Raw genomic sequence first — 17,684 nt, forward strand, 5'->3', positions numbered from 1 at the left:
CTCTCTCCCCAGCAGGGCATGTCCTGCTGCAGGGCAGGGCTCCTCCCCAGGGGCAGGAAGCTGCTGAGCTGCACTAACACCTTGGCCTTTTTCTCTAGGCTGGGGTCCCTCTAAATGTTAGCAAAACCATCTGATATGTCAACAATCCCCTTGAATCAGAATTCTGAGTCTGGATGCTAAAGTGAAGTTAGATGAACAAACTAGGGATAAGTTCTGTTAAAGTGAATCTGTGGTCTGCAGCTCAACATATTTCCTTTCCACACTATCAGAATATCTTTCACAGAAATCAAAGATTTCCTTAAACTGAAATTCACTCATACAAGCACTCCTACACCACAGTGTAATCACTAGAACAAGATTATGCTGAGAAGTTTCCCTTCATTTCTCCCATCTGGGATTTTTGTTTTACATTTTCCGTTTGTCTGCAGAAGGAATCTGTTATAGACACAGAACTACATCTAGGAACACCCAGTCATTTAATTAACAAACTTCTGCTTTGCAGGGAAAGAGGTTAGTGGTAACCTAGATAGCATTTATTTTATGGCTGGCTACAGTCTGCTCTATGCAGAACACAGACTATCAGACACATATTCCTATCCCCAATTAAGCTCCATGAACTACCTACTCCTTCAAAAAACAAGCAACTTAAAATTTCACCCATCCAGTCTTGATTTTCCCTCCCCCTCACTCCTTCTCTGTCGCTGGTATCTGTTAAAGCTGTCAAATATTCCCTTTCCTGATGCTTCCTAACTTCACAAACTCCTACTGCCTCAAATCTCCAGCCATTCCCCTTGCTTTCACAGACATGCATTGCTGTGCACAGTTTTTAAGCTCTCAGTTTCTGCATGGATGATTTGCAGGAAAGTTTCCCTGTTTGTACCTGTGTGCTAAAGGCTCTGCCTTTCCCCAGCTGGAAGTTTTCCTCCTTACACAAACACGTACCCAAAGCTGCAGTACAGCAACACTGCAGCTCAACCAAAATGCAGGAATGGAGGCTGGGGCAGCCCAAATGCCACTCCACAGCAGAGAATATTCTATTTAATAAGCCACATGAAAAAATTCCTCCTTCAATGAATGCATGAGAGGCAGCCAGCTCACCAAATCACAGTGCTCCCAGCAATACAGTACAACGTGCAGCAGAAGGAAACCACCTCTGCTAAAATGCAGCTGACTTTTCAAAAATACTATTTCCTATGAAGTTCCTTCTCCTTTTTTCACACTGTCTTGTGTGGTTGCATAAAATCTTTCTGTGAAACTGAATCTAACACTCCTTCCATCCACCCGTTAATTAAGGAAAAACAGAAAATGTGGAAAGATTGCATTATGTTAAAGCAGAATGTACCAGTTGTATAAGAGCCTTTGGAGAATTTCCAACTCTATTGAAACTTCCCTCTTCAGAGGAAGGGGGGGGGGGGGGGAAAGGGGGTCAGGAAAGGCCTAAATTACCTTTCTGATTATGGAAAGGCTTTACACAATTCACATCACACACTGAAAAAAAAAAAAAAAATCCTCAGAAGCTAAGCAAGGTTTCACAGGAGCCTGGAGCACTGTGAATTCATGAAAAATGAATTTAATCGTCAAAGCTGAGACCAAGAAGAACTATTCTACATAACAAAAAAGTTCTTAGCTACATTATTAAAATCATTGCTTAAAAGATCAATTTATTTCAAAGGGTTGGCTCCCTGCATTAGAAGTTATCAAAGACACATGATCTATAAAGAGTCTTTATCAAGCACAGTGCCTGCCTGCTGTGGCTGAAACTCTGTTATAAGTGCAATGCTTACAAACATTTTATATATTTGTGGTCCTATTTTTATCTGAACCTAGTTGTAAGATGGCTACAAAACCTGGTATGGACAGGAAAGGGCAGGATTGATAATACTGACAAATGACTTGCCTAACTATTATAATAAAAATTATCATAAAATTTTAAAATGCTGATATTTCTTTGAACTTTTGATATAAAGCATTAGATTCCATTTAGTCCCCCTTCAAAGCCAAAAACTGTAACCTGAAGCACACAAAATAAACTTCACATACCCAACAGCTTTAATCAAAATACACTCTTCAAAGGTTTCCCATCAGTTCCAGAAGACCAACACCAAACACAGAGGTAGGGCTGGAAGGCAGAAATCACTCCTGCCCTTACAGCAACAACTTCTCCCCCACCGGTAAGGAAGCCTGTGCTGCATCTGCCACAGGTTCTGCATGATGCTCATGCAGGAATGAGAATAATTAAAGACCAAAGCAAATTCCTACCCCAGTTCTCAAAAAGCACCTAGAAAAACCAAAGAATCAAGTGGTGAAAAAGATTTGCTTCTCAGTGCCACACTCTCTCTCCAGCCCCTCCACTTCTCATGTGCTCCTGACTACAGGTCAAATTTAAAAATAAAATTAAATAAAAATTTAAAAAGGAGCCAAATTTAAACTGTTATACCCAACTGGAGAAAAAAAATAAAGGAGACACACAAGGAAGGGATTATTGCCCCTTCCTCTCCTCTGACTGCACCGTGTAAGATTAATGCAGATATTTGGCCTATGGATGATATTTATATGTAATCCACACGACCAGGAATTGCAATTTTAACTTATAAAACTATACTGCCTCATAGTATCTACCATGTTTTCTGACTCAGCTTTAAAAGACACCCCTCAACAGGATTTATGTCTCTCTAGTATTCTCTGTCCATTTGAAAGCCATCTTGCTGCTAAGGTACTCAGAGATGGGTTGCCCATCAACTGGATGCCCAGTTCTGTAACACCCCACCACCTGCATTTGCCTCTGCTTAGAAGATGGAATTTCAAGAGACTATTTGTGAAATACTCTGATAGAAATCTTTATGATGAGGTTTTGGACTTATAAATAGCAGAGGACCCCCCTTGGAGCTTTGCTAACTGTGCTATTGCTTCCCGGTAACCATGGGAAACCAGATAAAATCTGAGCCCATTCATCAAAACAGAAAATACTCCTGTCAGTGCAGGAGGTTGTGCTTGTAGTATCTGAGCCGGTGAACAGAAGGTCATTTCCTACTGTTACAGTGTTACATCATTTATTACATCTGCCCACAGCAAGCCAAAAACAAGCAGGAAAGAAAAACAATTGGCCGTCCAAAATAATAACAGCCATCATAAAAAATAAATCTTTCCCCTTCCTTTTAGGGAATACTGGCATTTCTGAAACAGAATCCCAAGTGCTTGTCATGACAAGCCCTTCACTCTCTGCTGTCTCACAGGCAGTAACTAGTAAGATGAAGTTTCCGATACAATACAATGTGCAATAGTCTGTTTTTAAAATAGAGCAGGCTTATACTCACAGTGGCAGCTCCAGCTCGATAAAATTAGCCTTAGTAGTTTAGAGATGTGTGCACAAACCTGTTTAGTTTGGTGATTCAATTTCCTAATAATCAGCTGCAAGAGAAATGCCTGGAATGCAGCACTGACAGGAGACTGCAGAGCTTTCACAATAGGTGTGTTTAATTGCAATACAAACCCTCAATTCAGTTTACAAAGACCTGCATACAGCAGTGTGTTGCTATCTGCCCATTTATAAAGAAATTTTCTCCTAAGTTTGTGCAAAATATCAGCTCCTTCTCCAAATAGAACCAGCCTGTTTCTCCTGGTTCTGTCATAGCTACTCTGAATTGGAAAGCTCCAATACAGGCTGCCTTTATTTTAACATCTGTTATCAAAGTTTGCTAGCCATAATAACTGCAGACATGCTCCAGGAGTAACAGGGAAAGGGAAAATAGAGGCATCCTCAGTTTGCCACCACTAAGGAATACTTTGCTTGGATAAGCTACTACAGACAGGGCAGTGCCTGCAGTTGTGACATACCACAGCATAAGCTGGAAACTAAAATAAACAGGGCGACTGTAAAAATTTCCAGTTAAACATACAAAGTGCTGGAATGCTTCAAGATCCACACCTTCACTGCTCAGTGGCTGAGGGCAACCAGGAATATTTTCTGCAGGACTAGTTTTCAGTATCCAGGTATTGAGTTGTACTTTCAGGAAGAAGAAAACCTTTTATCTCCCATCACAGTGTTTAATTCATAAATGTTGATGTAACAATCATTCAGAGTTAGGAATAAATCTTGTTTCAAGAAAAATGATGTCTTTGCTCAATATAACTTCAGTTTTTAACAGGAGATAACAAAACTAAATTTATGCACAACCACACTTAGTCCAAGTAAACAATTCACCTTGAATTAGGCAGCTCTTGAATCACAGGAGACAATTCCACAGCCTACCTTCTGCAAGGGTTCATGTGGAATTGGAGACAAATGTGCTTGAATCTAATAAATCTTTCATTATACATATATCACCTTTCTGAAAATACTGGGAGACAGAGCAGAGGAATTAGTTAGCAAGACTCAGCTGGGTGGCTGGTTGTGTGATATGGTCTTTATAATATTTATACAGAAGTTTATATATTTGCATAATAGTTTATTGTATACCTGTTACACACACTAAATCTGGTCAAGAAGAAAAACAATCCAAGTAAAATCACTGTGTTTGTTTTTATTATTGATGTCATGATGTGTTGGGAAGACAAAACCATACCAGCCATAGCCAAAATGCATAAAACCTCACCAAGGAAACTGGGCCATTAGCACTCACTGAATTTTTATCCCTCATGGTCAAGATTTACAAAAATGCTTCAGTAAAGGGTAAAAAAATCACTTGAAAGCAGCATTTTCATTGCCAGATGAGATCTTACAGTAGCAAGCATAATTCCTACATGAAACACTGGAGCTATGCAGTTAGAAAAACAAACAGTGCAGAGCTGTAGTTTATACAAAGAGCTGAGCTTTCTAAGTGTTTAACTAGGAAATAATTAAAACCCAGCAATTTTTTTAGTCCAGAGGGGAATATCAGCCTTATCTGTGGGCTCAGCAGGGTTTTCTCTTTATTTGCTGCTTGTCAGAGTTACAAACTTTCAGTAGGAACTGGACCAGTCCTGGTAATTTAGTAGAAGATAGAGATCTGTGAAGCCAGATGGTAGCTCACATTCTAACAGCTACAAATTGCTAAATTGGCACAGGAAAAACAGATAGTTATCAATTCATTATGATTATCCCAGGTCTCCCATTCCTTCTCTATTTGTTTCTTAACTCTTTAAGCCAACCCAGACAGACATTTCAGCCCACAGCTGGTAATTTTCATGCTGCAGGTAGGGCCAGGTGCAGTGATGAAGAAGAGATGGCTGTGCAGACAATCTCAACATGTGCTGCAGCCTGGCTTGTGCCCAGGGGGTATTCAGTCCTTTCAGCTAAACTTCCCTCTATAAAAGCAAACATTTTATCCCTCATAAATATTAACAACTTAAAAAGGTCTCTATTTTTCTACTACCCTAAAAATTTCCAGGTTCCAAAAACTGTTCATGTTTCACCATCCAAAGCATATATATAAAAACTGATGCCACCAGCACTAACAAAACCTCTCATTGTTTCATCTGAGTCACTGCTAGGCTGAAAAACATATTTGCTGAAATTTGACCAAGTTTGATGACCTTTTCCAGCAATCAATAATCAAGATAGAAGGAAAAGGTGGTTTGCCTGACCTTTCTAAAGTGTATCAACTTTATTTGGCCAGCACAGCTTTTAAAAAGCTATTTTAGTTTCCAAGCCCCAGACTTGTTGCCCAGACTGGATGTTTCTGTGCAGTGTCTGCATTAGTCTCTTTAAATGCTCAACTGCACAGGACAAGCTCAGAGGAGGAAATGAATTCACAACAGGAGATCCTCTGGCTGATTAACTTCACCCTCAGTGGTGGATGTCAGTCATGTTAATTGGAATCAATACACAGCAGTTAAGGGGGCACAGGGATAATCAGGCAGGGCAGGGATAGGCCCATCAGTTCTTAAAATAAGCTGTCTGTTAACAACTTACAGTGGCATGTGACAAACCTCCCCTGCAAAGGAATGCAAAGCATCTCCAAAATTCCAATTTAACACACAAATAAAGTTAATTTGGCAACACTTATCTTGCAATCTAGCAATAAAGGAAACAGTCATTACAAATTAAATCAATGCTAAACTGATCAAAGTAGTAAAATGAGAAATTAGGCTTCCAGAAAAGCTTATAGGAAATCCTTCATCCGAGTTGTACACAGAATGAAAAGAGAAGCTGAAGTCTTAAAATTCCAACACAGATAATTTTAATTATACCCGGCTGCAATTTTATTGTACACCTAAGGCTGAAATTCAATGCACAGTTTCATAAGCAGTAATATGTCAGAAAATGAAAGAGGAATAAAATCTTAAGGTTCTGATGAGAAGTCACTTGAGGAACCCACTAGAACAGTCACACCCTAAGCATCTCTCTCTGGATCTGCAGCTCAGCACCAGGCTTTCCCAGTCCAATCCCTCTGCAACCCAGGCTGCCACCCTGGCCTGCAGGGCACACACACCACTGTGCTATGCTGTACATAAAAAACCCTCTGGAATGGATCCCACCAAAGAATTCCTGCAGAAAAACAGTCCTGTCCATCACACCATTCATCACCCTTCCTCAACCCCTCACCTGGCACAGGCACATGGGTGTGACACACCTGATGTGTGACACACACACCTGACGTGTGACACACACACCTGATGTGTGACACACACACCTGACGTGTGACACACACACCTGATGTGGGACATACATACCTGATGTGGGACACACACACCTGACGTGGGACACACACACCTGACGTGGGACACACACACCTGATGTGTGACACACACACCTGACATGGGACAGACACACCTGATGTGGGACAGACACACCTGACATGGGACACACACACCTGACGTGGGACACACACACCTGACGTGTGACACACACACCTGACGTGGGACATACATACCTGATGTGGGACACACACACCTGACATGGGACACGCACACCTGACGTGTGACACACACACCTGATATGGGACACACACACCTGATGTGTGACATACATACCTGACGTGTGGCACACACACCTGACATGGGACACACACACCTGACATGGGACACGCACACCTGATGTGGGACAGACACACCTGATGTGTGACATACATACCTGATGTGTGACACACACACCTGACGTGGGACACACACACCTGACATGGGACAGACACACCTGATGTGTGACACACGCACCTGACATGGGACAGACACACCTGATGTGTGACACACGCACCTGACATGTGACACACACACACCTGATATGGGACACACACCTGATGTGTGACATACACACCTGACGTGGGACACACACACCTGATGTGGAACACACCTGACATCACTCCCTGCTGCACCACCTCCCACAAGGAGTGGGGAACTCAGTTTCACTACAGCAGCAGGACAAGTAACACACAAACACTACACAAAAAGGGACAAATTAACCTTTGTTCAAAGGCCTCTATATCTTTACTCCTTTAGGGAGTGCAATGAATGCCAGATGTTTCATTGCAACATCTTCATTCTCTCAACTACAGAAAATGTCTCCAAGACAAGATCAGGTTGTTTTATTAGTTATTACAAAGCCATCAAATCATATTTAACAGATTTATGAAATCTGGAGCTATCTATATGTTACCATTCTCCCCATTAGACTTACTCCAGCCTAACCAATTAAGTGCACAGATTAAGATCACAGGTCTTTCCTCCTCAGACCTACCCATGGACTTTGTGGAATCTGGTTAAGCACTTCAAGGTGGGAGGTTTCCCCTTGGCCTCCTTAGTCATTAGAAAGTGTAACAAAAGGGAAGAAAATAATCCTAGTTTTTACTGTCACTACCAGCTGATCATCCCTTCTGAATACAGACATTTTACAGAGTTCAGCTGTCAAAAGGGATCTTGAGTCACCAACAAGCAATGACTTCCCCTGCAAAATCACAGTTCTACCTCTTGATTTTCTACCATCTGCCAGTGCTGGAACACCAACTCCTCATCAAGCAGGCCAGTCTTGCTGTTGTAGATGGCAGTGTCCTTCCATCCCCTTGGATGTGATGGGAAAGAGACACATTCAGCCTGCTAATGCAGGGAAAGGGGCTTTTTCCAGCTCCTGAGCTCTAGGCCATGTGCACAGTGCAAGGAGACCTTCTTTTCAGCCAATTACAAAGAAAGATGAAGTTTTACCACACCCTGAGAACTCTGAAATCATAACTCACTGGGGTTACACATCCAGGTGCCATCTGTTGCTCTGAAGCCATGTACCAGACCAGCAGCCTCAGCAGAGAAACTCTGAGCGTGTGGAAGACATTCCAACCAAATTCTGGACTGTTTGGGTTATAAAAGCATTTCTTAGGAAGTGATCTTTCACCACCTGATGTAAAGCTGCTGCTTTTATCTGCTGCTGTTGTGGTGTTAAGCTTTTATTTAAGCATACTACTTGCCTAATTCAAGGTGGTTTTCTGAAATTGGCTCTATCTGGAGTAAGAACAGCACATGGAGTGTGGCAGAGCTCACACAGGACCAGCACGAATCAGGAGTTACAGCACTTCTTCCTCAGGGAAAGTTCCCAGACCTCATGTCAAGCCAGAATAACCCACTGCATGATCCAGTGAAAGCTCCTGCTATCTCTTGACTTTCACCTTCTTTGTATACAAAAACACTAAAATTACCACACACAACCAAATACATTTTGAAGTCAATGATCTTCAAGAGAAACATTGTACTTAATGCATATCTTTAAAAAAAGGATCTGTCCACACAACAGCCATATCTGATTGCAAACCAGACATTACAGCTTTGTGATTCTTTGGGCATTTAGCTCATTTTATCCACATTCCCACATCAACTATCTCAACAACAGACAGAATCACCACTGGCCAAGGAAGACTCAGATGTCAAACCCAGGGACTTGCCTGCACAGGCTGAATAATAGCACTGAATGTTCAGGCTATGATATAACAATGCTAACTGGATTTCATCACCTCACTGCAGTCTGCAACTCCCAGCAAGCAAAGCAGATAGTTGGGCACTTCTCACAAATTATGTTAAGTATTAGCACAGCTGGTATGATATTTTCCCTGGTTAAATGAAGTATAAATGAAGATGCATTGGCTTCAGCAAATACTTTGCTTTCATACAAAATTCATTTGGTATAGTCTCATCACTCACACTACTTATGCTATTGTTTTATTTAATACCTGTTTTCATCTACTAGTTCATCAGCTAATGGAGGTGATCAGGCAAGGTACAGCAGCTGGGCTGATACTTTTAGCACTGTGCTTGAAAAGAGCAGCAAAATTTTCCTTTCCTCATGTAGAAATCCAATTTATTTTGCTGTGTTTGCCCAACTGAGTTGAAATCTTCAGGCATTTCACTGTAACAGGACCACATGAGAAGCATCCTCCCTTTCTCCCAGGGATAAGCACAGCACAGCAGACAATCAAGCCCAGCATGAAATGGGCCAGTGGATGCTCTATGGTGAGCTGGCTGAAATCCCTGCAGAGCTGGGGGATCCTGGATGCAAATGGTGCTCTCTGTGCTGGTAAGAGTCAAATGCCTTCACTTGAAAACATCTGCCAGCCCCTCTGCTTGCTGGTGGCCACACTTGCCTCTTCCAGCTGCAGAACCACTGAATTCCCATTTGCATCCTGGTGCACTCCAGTGCAGCCCTCCTGGCTGTCCCATGCTGCTTCCTGATTAATTCTGGCACCCTGAGTGATGCTTGCTCACTTCCAAAGGGCAGCACTGCAAATACAAGGCAATCCAGCTTAATCTAAACTGGGAAAGTCAACAACATCTGCATGAGTCTCAGTTAAATCACCAGTGGTAGAACTGCAGCAATTCAAGCATCACATCATCCAAAGAAATATATAAAATAATCTTTTTTCCATAGTTTTACATTAATAGTTCCAAACAATATCAGTGCATCTAGAAACAGAGAGAGACCAAGGAAGTAATCTTGACACAGCACAGTAGTACAAAAGGGTTGAATGTCAAATTTAATAGCTTCAGAAATAACAAGTTAGAGGTATGATGGAATTCCAGACAGCTTCTGAAGCAAGGAACTTCTCCTCTAAACCAAATCCAGACTAGGGGAATGTTCAGGGATCTTAATCCTCAACTTGGAATACTTTCTTAGAAGTACACACAGACAAAGCCTGTTATCAGCTACTTTCCTATTACTATTTCTTGCTATTTTTTAAAAAGCTGCTGCAATTAATTTCTAAAAGAAATATTAAACTGAAGGGATATTTGTCACGGTAAGGATTTTTGTTCCACCATCCCAAACTATTTCAATCAAATGTCTTGTTGTGCTATGTCAGCTGTATCATACCTGGACTTTTATATCTAAATCTTAGAGCTATTTCTATGGTTGGCTTCATTAACTGGAAGGGACTAATACAAAGCATTTTGCTACTACTGCAGGTTCAGGTATGAATGTTTTCTGCACACTGAAGAGCAGCTGCTTCTACCTGAGCAATGGAACTGCTCAGAAACATCTTGGCGTGGGACTGAGCCTGCCTGGGTCAGCACCACAGCCTGGACCACCTGGAGAGATGTGAGGAGATTTGGGGAAGCAGTGCCAGGGCTCCTTGAGGCTGGAAGGGTGAGAATTAGCTGTCCTTACTGGCTGAAAACATTTAAATTACCTTGGGAACTGTTAAATGCCTCTATAATTGATGGATGAAACCTGTTTCTCCCAAGGCAAAGGGCATTTGCACCTCTGGCCTGTAATTGCATTGATGTTCTGGAGGAACTGAGCCTGTTAGTGACATCAGCAATCACACAAAAGCAGTTAACCTAAACTCAAAAAAAAAAAAAAAAAAAAGCTTGAAAAGCACCTGATTAGACGAGACAGGTTTCCTATTAAGTGAATTCACACAGTATGAGCAGTCACGAAGTAAATTAAGTCACAAGTAAATTAAGTAATGTGAAGTAAAATATTTAAACATTTAGTTAAAAATTGGCAAAGTTATTCTAAGCCATTTCACATCCACAAAAGACTGTAATCATGACCAAGGGCAGACTCTCCTAGCATACCTGAGCGTGGTATTTCCTGGAATAACATTAGAGAGGAATGGTCCCAGCATCATGTGAGCAAACTGCAAATGCAACTAAAACTGAGCCCAAGTGCTGCTGCTGTTAAACACCCAGTGCTGCTTCTCTGGGGTCCCCACTACAGAAGATTATATTTAATTCAAACTGAGCATCTTGAAAAAGGTGACATCATGATTGTTCATGCATAAGGTAAACACAGGATCAAGGCAAGAAGCTGAAAGGAATAAGAGCCTTCTCTTCAGAGTGGCTGCTCAGGGCATACTTGAAAACTTTGGGGTCTTTTCCCAATTTACTTCCTTTAAACATAAAGCATATTTTTATTGAACACATGTGGTACTCCATTCTTCACTGGAGTCTCTAAATATAATCTTAATAAAAGCAATAGAACTAAACCCAAATACGATTTTTGTATTGCTTCTGAAATATATAACAAATCATCTGAAGTATGAAGAGCTGCAAATCACAGGATTATCTGGGATTTAAGTGTATACAATTTACATTCTGACCGATTACAGTGAATCAGCATTACAAAGATCACATATCCTAAAATGGTTTTTAAAATATTTCTTTTATCTCAGCATTAGTATGTCAGCTATATGTTTTAGAAACAAAGTTAATCAATCAACAGTTAAGTGCTGTCGGGATTTCAAGGTTTGTCAGTTGCCTTTTCATTAAATCCCATCCTTCCTTTTTCTTTGGTGATTACTAAGTTTCTCTGAGTTAATTTTGCCTCACAGTGACTGAAACTAAATACAAACAACATTAAGTGTCAGTCCAGGCTACAGCAGGCTCAGCCACTCTCCACCAGACCAGGCCCCCTGCACCCCCTGCTCTGATGCCAGCTTTACAAACCAGGACTTACACAAAGGCAACTGCAAGGGACAGTGGCTGAAGAGAAAAAAGACATTGAGACATTCTCTCTGGCAGGTGGGTAACAGGAGCCAAAGTCTTCAGTTAAATAAAGTAGCTCAAAGTCAAATGCTGCTCTGACAGGGAGTCCAGCAGGAAGGATTGAGGAGGAACAGCAATATTCTGCAGGATAATGTCAGAGGGTGTCTGCTCAGCTCTCTGCACCCCAACAACCCCCAGGGTGGTTTTCCATGTACAGCAAGGCTGCAGCACACCCACAGAGCCCTTGGATCCCACAGGGACACTGGGGAAGGGGTGGGAGCAGCCACCCCACACCAAGCCCAGAGATGCTCCTGCAAACACTGCAGGGGCTGGGGGCTCAGTCAGTACCTGGAGTGAGGGAGAGAAGCCAGCTGCCTGGAAATGCAGGATGGAGAACTGTCAGGAGAAGCAGAATCTTCTGCATGGGGCAAATCTAGGTCCTACATGCTTTTGGTCTGACAAATCCTAGCTTAGATACTGTTTTATGTCCTGTGGATTAGTAAATCAGACAAATACTTGCCCTATGACAATGAGATCGAGTTTGGTTATCTCTAAATATTCTCCAGTCAGCCTGAAATAAGATGCACAGGGGTTGTGTCCCCTTTATCTTGCACATTTACTCTGTGAAAGATGGATTGATGGCAAAAACTTATCTAGAGCATCCTAGGAATACTGCTGAGAGGTGTTTAACTCCAATGCTAGGATTAGAATATCCCTCAGAGCCAGGACATGAATGTCATGTAGAAGCTGCCTGGACCAAACCACAGGAATTACACTTTGTGCTTAAAGGAGGAACTAGAAGAGAAGAATGGTGACACACTCATCATCCAGCCAAAAGCAGATGCTACCTCCTTCCCTAGATGCAAAGGCCTTAAAGAAGGGTAAAAAACCAAAATATTTTCCCTTGTGGGTTCGGTAGTGACAGTATTCCTGCATGCACATTATGATTTTCATAGCTACAGCTCAACTGCAGCATCAACCCTTCACATCTCTACCTGGTTCTTCATGACAGTGTGGAACTAAATACCAGATTTTATTCACTGTCTACTTCCACTTTTGTACTCTTCTCCCACCATTTTAGCAAGTTAAAAAGCAAGACAGAGCAGGCTGAGCTGGTCACAAAACAGCAATGCTCTGAAAACACAGCAGAGGAAAATGTCTAACCTAGACAAAGATAGGTCAAAGATAGCACAAAGAGCTGTTTTACCACTTTGAGTCAGCTTGAGACTCTTAAAGCATAGAAATTTGTCTGACAAATATAGAAAACATGCAAACATAGAATACATACTCTCAAATGACTAGCTAATTTGGTCAACTAAATAGAGATAACACTCAACAGCTGAATTCATGCACATGACAAATTTTCTGAGGTGCAGAGGTGGCTGTGCACTGGAAAAAACATAAAACCACTGTCATATCTAAGAGCTCATTGAAAAAGCAGCTTGTGAAATCCAATGCTTTAAGGCTTTAAATAACTTTTATATCAAACTGAAATATTCTAAATCAAACAAGTGTTGGGGTTTTTTTGGTGGGATGGGAGGTAGTGGTTGTTTTGTTTTCTGTTTGTTTTGTTGGGTTTTTTTTAATGAGCCTATATTTCTATTCAAGTACTTAATATATTTCTTATTATCTAAAGGTAAAACTACTCATACTCACAGTAGATTTGCTTAAGAGTAACAAACACTTGATTTTGGGAAGATCACCAGTGTCAAATGCAACAACGAGGAGACAAAAGGTTTGGAAGGGGCTCAGCCCTGTTACTACCTGGAGTTCCTTAAATAGTTTTCTTGTTCCTGCAATCCCTTTCCTGGGGCAAGCAGGGAGTGGAATTTCCCATGCTGCTGAAGTATTTCATTATTGATAACTTTAGGGGAAGGTTCCTTTCTGCTCCATTTGCTGCCCAGTCCTATTTCTCAGCACCTCAGCCTTCCCCAGCACAATCCCCTCACAGCCACCCTGGGTACACAGAGCCTGCAAGGACTGACTGGGGCAGGGCACTGCAAGCTCTGTGTGATGTCTTGCCCTGTAAATCTGAATCCCTGGCAGGGTTTAAACCTGTGAAATGCAGCGGGAATTTGAACAATGATTCAGTTATGGGAGCAGGTGCTCGTTCAACTCACTGAATGTTCATCCTGCTGTTAACAGCTTACACATTTATACTACAGTGCATGAAACAGGCAAGTCCTAGAAAGAGTATAAGGTGTTAACAACCACTACAAAATATTTCTGTAAGGTTACATTTCCTCCATTTCCCATCAACATAAATTCTGACAACAAAACCCAATATTAATCCATGCATTCATTCATCTTCAGCATCTGCTTTTAATTTACACATTAATAGTAGGCTACATTTCATTATTAAGTTTTTCTTATTAGTGATTGAATCAATATTTCTGCCCCTTTGGTAGTGTCAGTTCATAAGTGCCCTGAAGCTGATTAAGTTTATTCTGCTGCTTCAAAAGGAGCCCATGTTCTATTTACACAAACAAACACCACAGAACACGCTGCTTCACAGACACTTCATGGCACATCTGCATCTCCTTAAGTGGAATCACTTCTTCATTAGCAGCAGTTCCCCTCTCACAGGCTGAGCCAAGGCTAATCTACAAGGAGCCACACCAGCCTGGTGGGTACTCAGCACACTCAAGTAACCAAAGACCATTTAATTAATTGGCAAAACCACACAATGCCCGTGGCAATGCAATGGTAAGCATTCTGTCACCCCAAATTACTTTTTCTACCCCTTTACTGAAATGAACTCTACACTTATGACTATTGGTTCATACATATTCTCCATAGTTACAAAGTCTTTGGTAACACCAAACACCACAAAACTGTGGAGCAAATCCCTAAGAGCAGCTTTAACAGTGTTCAGCTGTATTGTCAAAAGCCAGTGCAGACATATTTCTGCAGCCAGAAAGCAGCTTCTCTCTCAGGGGCACACAGAGCTCTGCTGACATGTCTCATGGACCAAGGAATTTTTAGGCTACCCTTAAAATTCCTCTGCAGCTCTGGGAGTTAGGAAAGAAGCTGAAATACAAATTCATGATGATGGGAACAGTTGAGTACCCGATCCCTTTGGAAATTATTTGCAGCAGTTAGATATACTGTCCTTTTCCCCTGCCAGAGATCAGAGCTCTGACAGCACAAATTATCATGTGAGCACTCCATAATCCCTTGCACTGCACAGACACTGGGTTTGGCCCAGTCCTCCTCACTGGCTGACTTTTCACAGCAGGGAACACACACACACACAAAGTGCTGTCCCTGCCCAGCCTGCCATGGAAAACAAACTTGAAATATCTTAATCAGGATGGCTGAATTTCAAATGGGGGAAGCTGCATTAGAAGGGCAGGAGGAACAGTTGGCATGCAGCCTTTTTCTCCTTTCATCACAAGGTCTGCTATCAGAATGTCCCAGACAAAGCAATCACAGGCACACTGCAAAGCATTTGGGAACACATGTACCACAGAGTACTATACTGAGATTATTCACTCATCTGTTGCAAGACAAATTCTCACCTGGCATTCCATTTTCAGGATTTCTGAGAGTTTGGTCTGGTGGGTTTTGGTTTGGGGATTTTTTTTGTTGCTGTTGTTTTTCTTTAAAAGACATTCATAGCTCTCTAAATGAAAGTCAAGCTGAATTAATGCAGTTATCAAACAAATAGCGAGTGCAAATGATGAACAATATTATTTAGCAACTTTGATAACTGAGAAATATGTGAAAGGCAGTTTATACAAACAACAGCTTCTGTAGCTGCAGAAAGGGAGGCAAACAGCTGACAAAAACACATCACTTCTGTGCTTTGAAATGATCTCTTTTGACAGTGTCATAGCAGAGCACATACATCAGTGATTTCTCATTTGTATCAGCTCACTGGTGGAGAATCCAAGTTAATTTCCCAACTAAAGCAAACCACATGTGTGTTTTACCACTTCCTGGCTTTTGGAAAAACCCAAGTCCACCTATGATTCCCAGCTTATGAACCAGCTTCACTGTTTCCTTTGGAAGATGACAGGAATCCACTAATGATGTTAATGACTACAGAGTTTTCAAAATTGAGACAATTACTTCTTTCAGTCTCTAAACAGGTAATCAGTTGTGACCAACTTTTCTCAATTTGCTAACAATCAGTAAGTCTTAACTAAACATTTAAAAGCATAAGGACTTCATTTAAAAGTTTAAGTAGAATCAGTATAAAACTTAAATGACACCATCTGTTCTTAGCAGACCACATTCTTTAAGTGTTGCAAGTAGAACAGGGCCATATAGCTCATCAAAAAATAGCAAACTGCATGCTAAAATTAAGACATTTTCTTGAGATTCAACTCTAGAAATATTCTGAGGCACCTTCTTAATTATTATCTGAGGCACCTCCTTAATTATTATCTACTAGCAAAGGGCAACATGTTCATTCATTTAGGGCTTGTTACATAAACCACTGAAGGGCATAGGAAAAAAAATCCCACTGGGATTATAGAGTGAGAAAAAGAACTATAAAAATGATGTACAGTAATAAGAAAACACACTTTAATTTGTACTGTAAAATCAGAAAATGTATACAAGGATTAAAGTGTATGAAAATATAGACAGTGTTTTAATAAGCTACAGAAAAAAGAAACAGTAAAACTAAGTTTTACTCTGAAAGTCAGCATTATTAAATTGGTAACTTGAACATAATTGTATTCAAGTTGCAGAAAAAATAAGTATTTTCTTTAAAAATATTGAAGAGCTGACATTATCCTTCCTGTTGCTGCAACAAGGGGCAGAGGAGTTTTGCACAAAATGGAGGAACATTACAGCATCAAGCATAGGAAGATGGATACACTAGAAATGAAAGTTGGGCACGTCTGTACTACAACTGCAATACAAAAACATGTGGTTTGTTCTCTACCATTACAATTTGATGTTTTGAAAAATAGTCCTGTGCAAACCACAGCACAATAAACTGCAGTGTCCCACATGAGGAGTCAGGAACTTCCTTCCCCTCTGTGATGGTGGAAACTCACAGGCACACACCACAAACCATCCTGCTTCTACTCAGGAAGATTTCACCCAAACTGAGATGGAATTTAAGCTCTAGCACCAGACAGAGCCTTGTTTGCTCTGTAGTCAGACCAACCCTTCCACTACCCAGAGCACTTGCAGCAGAATACTTGAATCCTTTTTCCTTTAAGTATTTATTTTCTTATTTACCAACTTTGTTGGAATATAGTTTAAGGGGGAAATCCCAAGCATTCTCTACTAGAAGTTTATTAGAAAGGCTGCCAAGGAGGGAAGTAAAAGCCATCCTCCCTCACCTGAAATCTTCCCAGTCAATACCTGAACTCCAGGAATGTGCAGCCCATGAGAACAAGCAATGTCTCTCTCAAAAACATAACCCCCTGAGCTGTTCTTTTGGTGCTTTAGTGAGACTTTCTGAACAAAGTAAACCCTGTAAATCACAATTTAGAAGGCAGGGGTGAGCAGGGTGAAGGTCCAACACTCCCACTGGAGCACCAAAGCATTCCAGGGTAGTTTGGGGTGACAGAAGGGGCAAGGAGCTGCAGGTGCAGCCCAATTCTGGCAGCTCAGGAGAAAAGTCACTTTATAAACCTTTGCTCCCACTATGTCATCTGCACTGTTTGTACAAAGGCATTTCCAGTACAGTGAAAGGATCCACATCCCAGTTACAACAACTGTTCTTTCTGCATAAATGGAAAATGACCTGCAGACACGTTTGCAACCTAGAAGTGGCTTTGTTTAGATTTCTGAATCTGCCTTACCCCACTCCACAGCATCACTGCACTCACAGATATAAAGCT

General features: G+C 41.3%; 1 protein-coding gene across 4 annotated transcripts in view; it reads right to left on the minus strand.

Moving 5' to 3' along the window:
• The window catches only part of SLIT3 (slit guidance ligand 3), a 463,958-nt gene that overhangs the window by 343,115 nt on the left and 103,159 nt on the right, over positions 1-17,684 (minus strand). The window lies entirely within an intron of this gene.

The sequence above is a fragment of the Erithacus rubecula genome (genome assembly GCF_903797595.1).
Source record: "Erithacus rubecula genome assembly, chromosome: 16".
Classification (NCBI taxonomy): domain Eukaryota; kingdom Metazoa; phylum Chordata; class Aves; order Passeriformes; family Muscicapidae; genus Erithacus; species Erithacus rubecula.